The sequence below is a fragment of the Paramisgurnus dabryanus genome, chromosome 12 (genome assembly GCF_030506205.2).
Source record: "Paramisgurnus dabryanus chromosome 12, PD_genome_1.1, whole genome shotgun sequence".
NCBI classification, from domain to species: Eukaryota; Metazoa; Chordata; class Actinopteri; order Cypriniformes; family Cobitidae; genus Paramisgurnus; species Paramisgurnus dabryanus.
This window is the reverse complement of record NC_133348.1, coordinates 13,055,490-13,064,916: the sequence shown is the minus strand read 5'-3', so window position 1 is coordinate 13,064,916 and position 9,427 is coordinate 13,055,490. Positions and strand designations below refer to the sequence as shown.

The 9,427-nt window shown below is 33.0% G+C and overlaps 1 long non-coding RNA gene across 1 annotated transcript; it reads left to right on the top strand.

Annotated features, from left to right (window-relative positions):
• The first annotated feature begins 5,554 nt into the window (after window positions 1-5,554).
• LOC135737953 (uncharacterized) lies at window positions 5,555-9,319 on the top strand. Its single transcript, XR_012338029.1, has 4 exons — window positions 5,555-5,763; window positions 6,201-6,252; window positions 7,321-8,094; window positions 9,202-9,319. It is a non-coding gene; the product is annotated as an uncharacterized lncRNA (long non-coding RNA).
• Window positions 9,320-9,427: the final 108 nt, after the last annotated feature.

The following is a 9,427-nucleotide window of genomic DNA, read 5'->3' as shown; positions in this document are numbered from 1 at the left end:
TGAAGCAGAGTTTATTAATTACCCCCAATGTTTCAGCAAAGTAAATCGCCTTTATCAAGGTATTATTTTCACCAAGTGGAGAACAATATAAATGGGAGTGCTAATTGTACACACATGAAGGTAATTACATACAATACTCCAATGATTCATTAGTAAACAAAATATAAGTTTCATAAATTTCAAACCATCAATATAAGTAGATTATAAAATACAAGCAGCAAATACACACATAGGCCTACATTTAAATAAGATACCAAATGATGTAAGTCCCATTCATTTTTAATATCATAAAACAAATTATTTTATTTTTCAGACTAATTTTTAATTAAAACAGGAGGTGGGGCCATGGAAAGAACGTTTGTGATTTCTTTTGCAAAATAACCTTTTTTTTTTTTTTTAAAGCTTTATTTTCTTTTAGATTGCATGTAAAGAACATATACACATAACATCATAATCTTCATTTTTTTTCCTATACAAAAAAAACAAAAAAAACAAACAAACAAACAAACAAAAAAAAAACAAACAAACAAAAACATTAATAATATTAATTTTCATTTGCAGTAAGTGAAGGTAAATGTTCCAGAAACGAGTTCCAGATTTTTTCAAAAGTCTTTGGAGATTTCCTAACATTAAAAAGAATTTTCTCGGGGGTGCAATATGAAAGAAGTTCATTTGTCCATTGCTGTCTAGATGGGGGTTGAATCGACTTCCAGTTCACTAATATACATTTTTTTCCGGCAGTTCCTGCTAAGAGTGAAAAGTAGCTACTTTTTATAATGAGAACAACCTCAATCAATATCTCCTAATATCCAAATTCTAGGATCTTTACTAATTTGGATACCTATAATCTTTGAAGTATTACCAATTATGTATTCCCAAAAATCATTCAGTACAGGACAGTTCCAAAGCATATGAAGCAAGGTGCCTTCAGATGTTTTACACCTTTGACATTTAGAAGATTTACTATTATTTAGCAAATTAAGTTTATAAGGAGTAAAATATGTTCGATGCAAAATATTGAATTGTATTTGTCTATGTTTAGAACATATTAAAAGTGTCTGCATATTTTCCATGACATTCTCCCATTCTTCCAGGTCATATTTACAATTAAGGTCTGTTTCCCATCTCTGCTTCAAACCTGCATTATCGAATGGCATAAAATTAGTTGTTATTGTGCTATATCCTGTAGAAACTATGCCTCTTGGAGAGAAGACATTTTTATTAATCATAATATTTTCCAAAGGTGATGATATAGGAATCTTAGGAAAAGTCTGGGAAGTGATCTCTTTTTCCCAGTGTCTAACTTGCAAATATTTGAAAAAACTATGTTTTGATAATTTATATGTCTTGGATAGTAATTCAAAGCTCATAACAAAATCATTGTGATACAGGTCTTTTAATATCTTTATACCATTATTTACCCATGCTTTTAAGGAATTATCAACAATGCCATGAGGTATAATAGGGTTTTCCCAAAGTGGTAAATATCTAATAGGAATGATGCTAGGACAGCATAACTTATGAGATTCTAACCATGCAGAAAAAGTATGTAATATTAATGTAAAAATAACCTGTTTTTGAAGAAAAATATGTGTATTTAAATCATGCTTTTTCTTCTAATATACTAATTTGGATGATTATTTCTGTCTTTTTGAATCGGGTTACTGAACAACTAAATTCTTTTTATTTTTATATAAACAGTTGTTCTGATTTCTTAACATTTACTTTGGATGCTAACCCAAATCAAATCAGCTTTTTAGACTTGTGGATAGCTCGTAATTGTTTATATAGGGATCCGATTAAAAAACCTACAGCTCGTAATACACTATTGAGAGTGGATTCTTATTGTCGTGAGCAGGGCCGTACGCAGGATTTTATAAATACCGAGGTCCATATGTATTTTTTTAGGGCATGCACGCCAGGAAAAAAATTCTTATTTCTCTGCTCTACATATATGAATTATAACACATCAGAAAACCAAAGAATCGAATAACTATAGATTTCAAACCATGTCAGTTTGCGCAAGACTTGTGTTGTTTATTAGTAAGACATTGAAATAATTATGTTACCATCCTGGGCACTGTCAGTTAAGTAAACATAGGCTAACTGAATATAGGATCAGTTTAGTGAATTAACCAAAGGCTATCAAGAATTTGTTTATTAAATTCATTCACAATATGCACACACGTATTATACACTTAATATGCTGAAATACAACATCAATATTGCAGTGGCAGAACTAGAATTTTATAAATAGGGTGGCCAAGGCTACTTTAGGGGGTCCATATCCCATGAAAGAAAACGATATGTAATTATTATAATACTTCACATTACCCCATATTAGATAAATATTCTTCTTGCCCTGAATTCATTACATGCATTATACTAACTGTAAGATACAAACATAATGCAAGGCTGAACTTGCATAATAAACCAATAATAAACCAACTTACTTCAAAGAGCAGAGCTCAACATTAAGGATTGTTGGCAAAAAAAGATATTTATTTAAAATTAAATATGGATTAATCTTTTTTTTACGAAGTTACAGTCAGGACCAGTGAGTGATTTTCTCTTCTTTTGTTATTTAAGTAACTTTAATGACTTCAACAGGTACTGTTTTTTAGACTTTAAGACAGAATGTAATAAAATGTTTACATTTTTTAATTACCCTGCCTGTTGATTGCCTGTTTGTCAGCCGTTGTTTTATGTTGGTTGTTTCCTGTCATGTGTTACTGTTCGTGTTCTTGCCTGTGCTCCTGTACCTTTTTTGGATTTAATACACTTAAAAACTGCATTTGGATCCACTCATCTTGCCATGTCTTGCCTTCCTGTGACAGTTATCATCCGTTAACATTGATGAAAAGTCTTCCTTAAGGTCAAATGTAATATATAAAGTCTAAAAATAATATATAAGGAACCAAATGATTTTATTAAGAATCTTAATGATATGGAAATATCTTTGGGATTCACCCCAAACAAATACAAGCTTATTTATTTGATAACATGTCACTGTGGTAAATCATATGTAGGAAAAACAAATAGAGAGTATAAAACACACATCACAAAACATCAGAGTGCAATAATATGCAGAAATATGAACCTGCCATTAGCACTGCATTTTGTTGAACTTAATCATCCTATTACTTCATTATTGTATATAGGAATTGAGAGGGAATTTCCATCTAGAAGGTGAGGTGAGTTTGACCAATTTTTACTTGGACAGAAGGCCTTTTAGGTATATTAAATGTGAACATTGGCACACATGGTTTAAACGTAGATTTTGATTTGGGTTGTTTTTATAGGTATTATGATATTAAAAATGAATGGGACTTACATCATTTGGTATCTTATTTAAATGTAGGCCTATGTGTGTATTTGCTGCTTGTATTTTTTAATCTACTTATATTGATGGTTTGAAATTTATGAAACTTATATTTTGTTTACTAATGAATCATTGGAATATTGTATGTAATTACCTTCATGTGTGTATAATTAGCACTCCCATTTATATTGTTCTCCACTTGGTGAAAATAATACCTTGATAAAGGCGATTTACTTTGCTGAAACATTGGTGGTAATTAATAAACTCTGCTTCAGTGAGTGTCGGGGGCGCCACCTGGTGGGCAGTGCTGAACAGTGCTCGCCAAAGCCTACAGGTATACAAATCACTTTCGCCCCATTTATCTCGAGATATTTGGTGCAGAAGAGAGAGCACACGAAAAAGAGTATTTGAAACTCGTAGCAGCAGATTCAAGCAGTTGTATTTATGTACTTGTGTTTGGGCTAGAAAATATTAAAAAAATAAAAAAAATATTTGTGAAAAATAAATTGTACACACATGCAAGTCTCATCGCACAGGTGCACAAACTGATTTTGCAAATGTACAAAATTTGTGTGTGACTTCACATTATTTGATGCAGGCGTTCAAGTAGGTTATGCACCATATTTACTGCATCAATTGTAGCAAAAAATGTGAACTTGTGAGTTTCTTAATCTGTGATTTGTAAAATGGGATTTGTGCAGCTGCACTGAAGGATTGTGAATGTGTAACTGTTGTGTTGTATTTGAGGGAAAGAAAAAAAATCTACAAGTTTGCATCTCGTCCTCTGCGACTTCAAGTTTACTGATACACATGTGTGGATAATCTCTACAAATACAAATTCCACTGTCACAGGTGTGCAGTTGTTTTGCACCAAATATACCTTCATATAAAAGCTTGTAATCATGTAGGGGGACAATTTAAAATGCTATATAGCACCTCTGTAGAACCATACATGGTGCTAAAGCATGACTATAGTACCACTTATGGTTCAAATAGCACAATATCGACACAGGTTCTACATAGGTGCCTTTAAGCAATAAAAATGGTTCCCTATGATTACGAGCCAGTGAACCACTTTTAGTGCTATTTAGCACAATTTTTATTACTGTAGTATGCTGGTGGTTATCTAACTTAGTGACCAATTTAATGTTTCCTAAAAGGGAAACATATGAAGAGGCATTGGGAGTAGCTTAAAGAAGAAATGGGGTTTCCTCATGCAAATAAATCCTGTCTTAATCCTTATGCTTATGTAGTAGTGTAATAGAAAAACATTTAGCTTATTGGATGATATCCACTTTACTTGTTCTGGGATGTTGACTCATTTATTGAAAGTTGCATGATCAAAATATAGGGAGTGTGAAGTTTAATAAACCCTTTTACAGCCCACGTTATCAAATAGACTGCGCATACATTCTGGCAACGGAAGTGGTGTTGTTCCCCAGTGGTTCTAATGTGTTAGCAACTCAGAAAGTTTATCAAAACGGTTTCCCAGCATCCAAATGTCTGGTTGTTGCTTTTTATTGCACTAATATAATATACTAATATACGTATATATGTACTGTAGCCTATCTGTCCACTTATATTTGGCCATCTGCTAATGTCTTCTATCCACTTCACTAGTACACGGATCTGTAGCTGTGTTGAAAAAGTTGATAAAGTCAAATTTTTAAAATATCTTTCTCTGTCTGTGCTTCACTGCTGATTCTTGCCATACTTTCGTTGCCAAAATGCGCGCATACGTTGCCACGTCATCATTTTGTACAGTAAAAGGGTCTATTAGAAAATTATTAAGTAACTATATTAACTATATTAAGAAAAATATTACAAATTAATTCTGTGAAAAATCATGTATATTAACTGTATTTAAATGTATGATATAATTGTAGTGCTATAAAAACGAAAGCAGACAGTCACTCTTTGATTTGAATTTGCTGATTCTGCTAAAAGCACAAGAAAACTAAAAAGTTATTTGATTTCATGTACAAAAATAATTTAAATCGTTTGAGAAATGTAAAAGATATTGTGCTTTATACCTAAAAAAGTCGCAACTCCAACATTTACTCGCTTTTTTGCAGGTAACTCTTGCCTCAGCTAATATGGCGGCGCTGCTGACGTATCGCAGCAGAGGGAATGGGCTAATGTGCGGTCTAATGCATCCCATTCGCTAACATCAAGGCTATGCCAGAATGGCTCTGGCCAGAACCTACGCACAACTGTAATGAGCCATTAACCCCAATCATTATTTTTTGAGTTCACGCGCCACTTTTGAGAGCTCCGGTCTGCTATATCTACTTGGGTCCCTCACAACGCATCAGTTTTTACATTTCGTTTCATTCCACGCTGACTTAAACATTTTACTCTCTTTTAATTGTGGAGAGATGCATTTTACAATCCGTGCAGCCATGCAAGAGGACTGTAAGGACATCTTGCGGATGATATTAGTGAGTGCATTTCTGATCATTTTAACCAGAAAATTTTAAGGCAGCAACTATTTACCCCTAGTGAAAATAGCATGTTTTCTTATTGATATGCTATTTACAAAAGTTTTATTTATTTATAAAATGATCACATTTGTGTAATAATAATTAGAAACTATCTTGGCAGATACTATTTGCACCCCACTCTTTTTGTGGATTAACAGGAGAGTGTAAATTATTGGTTTTTAAAAATTTGGGAGAATAAAAACCCCTCCCTTCCTACACTGACAACTAACCATACCCCAAAAATACTTTTATTCTTAATAAAGATGTTTAAGAGCTATTATATAAAAGTTTAAATAATGAAGAATGAAGATAAGCTTGAAACGTGAAATACCCTTAAGGAATGTATTAGTTGTTCAACTGTAAATATGTTTCTGTTGTCAAATCCTTCACAACAGGAACTGGCTGAGCATGAGAAAATTTCCGACCAGGTCAAAATTACACAAAGAGGTAAGCCTACTTTATGTGAATAAAACCAAATATATTATTTTTGGAAATAGAAAAATTGAGGAACCAATTAAAATTAAAATTAATGATATAGAAATTGAGAGAGTCTGTAATACAAAATTTTTGGGTATTTATGTTGATGATAAACTAAATTGGAAGTTACACATAAATTATTTAAGAACAAAAATATCTAAAATTATTGGTATAATGTGTAAAATTAAATCATTGATAAATCAAAATTCATTATATTTATTATACAATTCGCTCATTCTTCCGTACTTAAACTATTGTGTGGAAATATGGGGGAATAATTATAAAACTAGTATTAAACCTATCTTTATGTTGCAGAAGAAGGCTATTAGAGTTGTTAACAGAGTTGATTATCATGCCCCAACTAACCCATTGTTTATTAAAATAAATGCACTGAAATTACAGGATTTGGTTGATCTAAGCACAGCTGTAATGATGTATAAGGTCCATAATTTTAAGCTTCCAGTTTGTATTCAGGAGAGGTTTAAGCCAAGAGAGACTCAATATAATTTGAGAGGAATCTGGGTTTATCAAAAAAATAAAGTTAGGACCAATACTAAAGCAAGGTGTTTCTCAGTTAGAGGGGTCAATCTATGGAATAGTCTGGATGACAAAATAAAACAATCTATATCAATAAAGGTGTTTAAAAAGAAATTTAAATTAAAAGTGATTGATAGTTATATCGCATTACAATGATTTTCACTAATATCCTTTTATATCGCATTACAATGATTTTTACTAATATCTTTTCTGTATGAGCTGGTAATATTCTTATTTCTATGTTTACTTTGCTGTTTTCTGTTTGTTGCCACATGTTGGGTATTTAAAAGTGGTTGTAAATAGGGTTAGGCATCAATAAGTGTTTCACTTCAGCCTAAACCCCTTCAGTCATTGTTGTACTGTAGGATTCCGTTTGTGTTTGTTATTGTGTTTGAATGACTGGAGAAAAAATAAACTACTACTACTGTTACATTTCTCCAATTAAGATACGTTTTGTGTCAGAATTTGAGGCTAATAACAAACTTACCTTTTTTACTGTAGATCTGGAGCAAGATGGATTCTTAAAAAAAAATTTTTTCATGGAATTATTGCTGAATTACCAAAGCACCTTAAGTCCAACGATGGTGGGATACCTCTTTTGGGAATCTTATGTGTTTGTGTGGCAGACAGTTTATTATATCATCGCATATATTGTGTTTGGAATAGATTCCATGTAATCTATATTGGAGGAAACAGATTGCTAGTAAAAAAGGGGTGGCGCTTCTACGAACAAATAATTATTTATTTTTACCTTTTGTATGAAAATTTTTGAGGAAGAAACAGTGTTATGGATGTGTAATTTCTCTGTTATAGAAATGACAATTCTGAATTTTGCACTTACTATGGAACATAGTAAAAATGCTTTAAAAACTTTGTATGGGTGTTTAAACCACCAAATATTTACTTTTAAGATTTCAGTATGGTTAAAATCTTTGAGTTAAAACTTTACTTTTCATGATGAGGTTAACATTTGCATGAAAGCCCACCCTACACACACGTGTCGCAGTCATCAAAATTTTGTTGCAGGGTTCCTTAGATGTTATATTCATTACGTAAAAAATGTTTTTAGATTAAAAAGTTTGATTAATGCTAGATTTTGCAAGAAGGTAGTTACATTTGCATAGCTATTATTAATGTTAAAGGCGGGGTGCATGATTTTTGAAAAACACTTTGGAAAAGGGAGTCAGGCTGAGTACCAAAACACACTTGTAGCCAATCAGCAGTAAGGGGCGTGTCTACTTAACAACATCGTTGTCTGGGTTGCGTATGTGTGGGGTGGGTCTAGGGGTGTGCCGGTTTCAGAATTGGTGATGACGGTTATGACGGGAGTCAAATGTGACGGTTCGTCACATAACCGTCAGTGGGGGGCGTTTTGCTCGTTTAAATGCTCGTGGATTGACGGGAAAGTGTCATTTTACCATAAAATCATGAATGTGATGCCAAGTGTGTTTTAAACAGTAATAACTTTGAACAATTTAACAGAAAGCAATGAAATATTTAAAAAAAACACACGGTTGCCAGAAGACTGCGCTGTCACTCTCTGCCCAGCATAAATTAATCCTCTATCTATCATCTATTTTAATAATCTTCGGAGAAACATATTTGTGCATTGGGCTTTTTATGTCTGTAATTGTGTCTATATCTGTCATTACACGGACCAGAACAGCACGAAAACAATGTGGATTAAAAGCGTATTGAAGAGGTTTTGTTAAAAAAAATGCGCAGGTAAAAGAAAGTAATGTGAACTTGAGATTGTTATTAAACGCAGCCGGTGTAAAAGCACAATGGCCACGCGGAGCAAACGCTCTCCGCAGACGCGCTGCACAGTGCTCACCCGGCGTTTGAATAAACTAGACACTGATTAGCTACTTGCTCTACGTTTCTTTAAAATTAACAGCAAGACAACTAGCAGTGAATGTGCGTTCAAGAGAGTTAGTAGATTAGCATGGGAGGATTTGAACTTGAAAAGCGGAGTGTTGACGCCTTTCCGCGGTTAAAACAACATTCCTTCTCATGGTCATTCATGTTTATTTGATGCTATAAATTAACTAGAAGGAAGAGATGATTGGAAAGGTGAGACTTTGTTTAATATGTTAAATCTCAAAAGTAACCGAAAAGTAACCTGGTCTGTCCTGTATGTCAGCGCGTTGTCAGTGTCTGCTCCGCTCTGTATTTTTCACTGCGTGAGAACGTGAGGGGGCGTATAACACAGACTGTTAACAATTGTTTTTAATTAGTATTTAAAAATTCTTTATGATAAAAAATGTTTTAATAATTTTATTTTATTTTAATAACACGGTTTTGGCGGTTATAGAGTTCTAATGACGGTGTTCAACTATAACCGTCGGTCTCACGGTTATATAATGACCGTCACACCCCTAGGTGGGTCTATCAAAAGAAGGTCAAGATTCTATTGGAGTAGGGGCATGTTTGTTTAGGTGATTTCAAATATCAACATTGGCTTTCAGAGATCATGCACCCCGCCTTTAATAAACATTTTACGAAGGACAAAGGATGTAAACCTTTTTCATTAAAATAAAAAAACTGTATTTTTTATATACACATTTGGTAATACAATGGGGTAGTAAATAAAACTAATAAAATATCC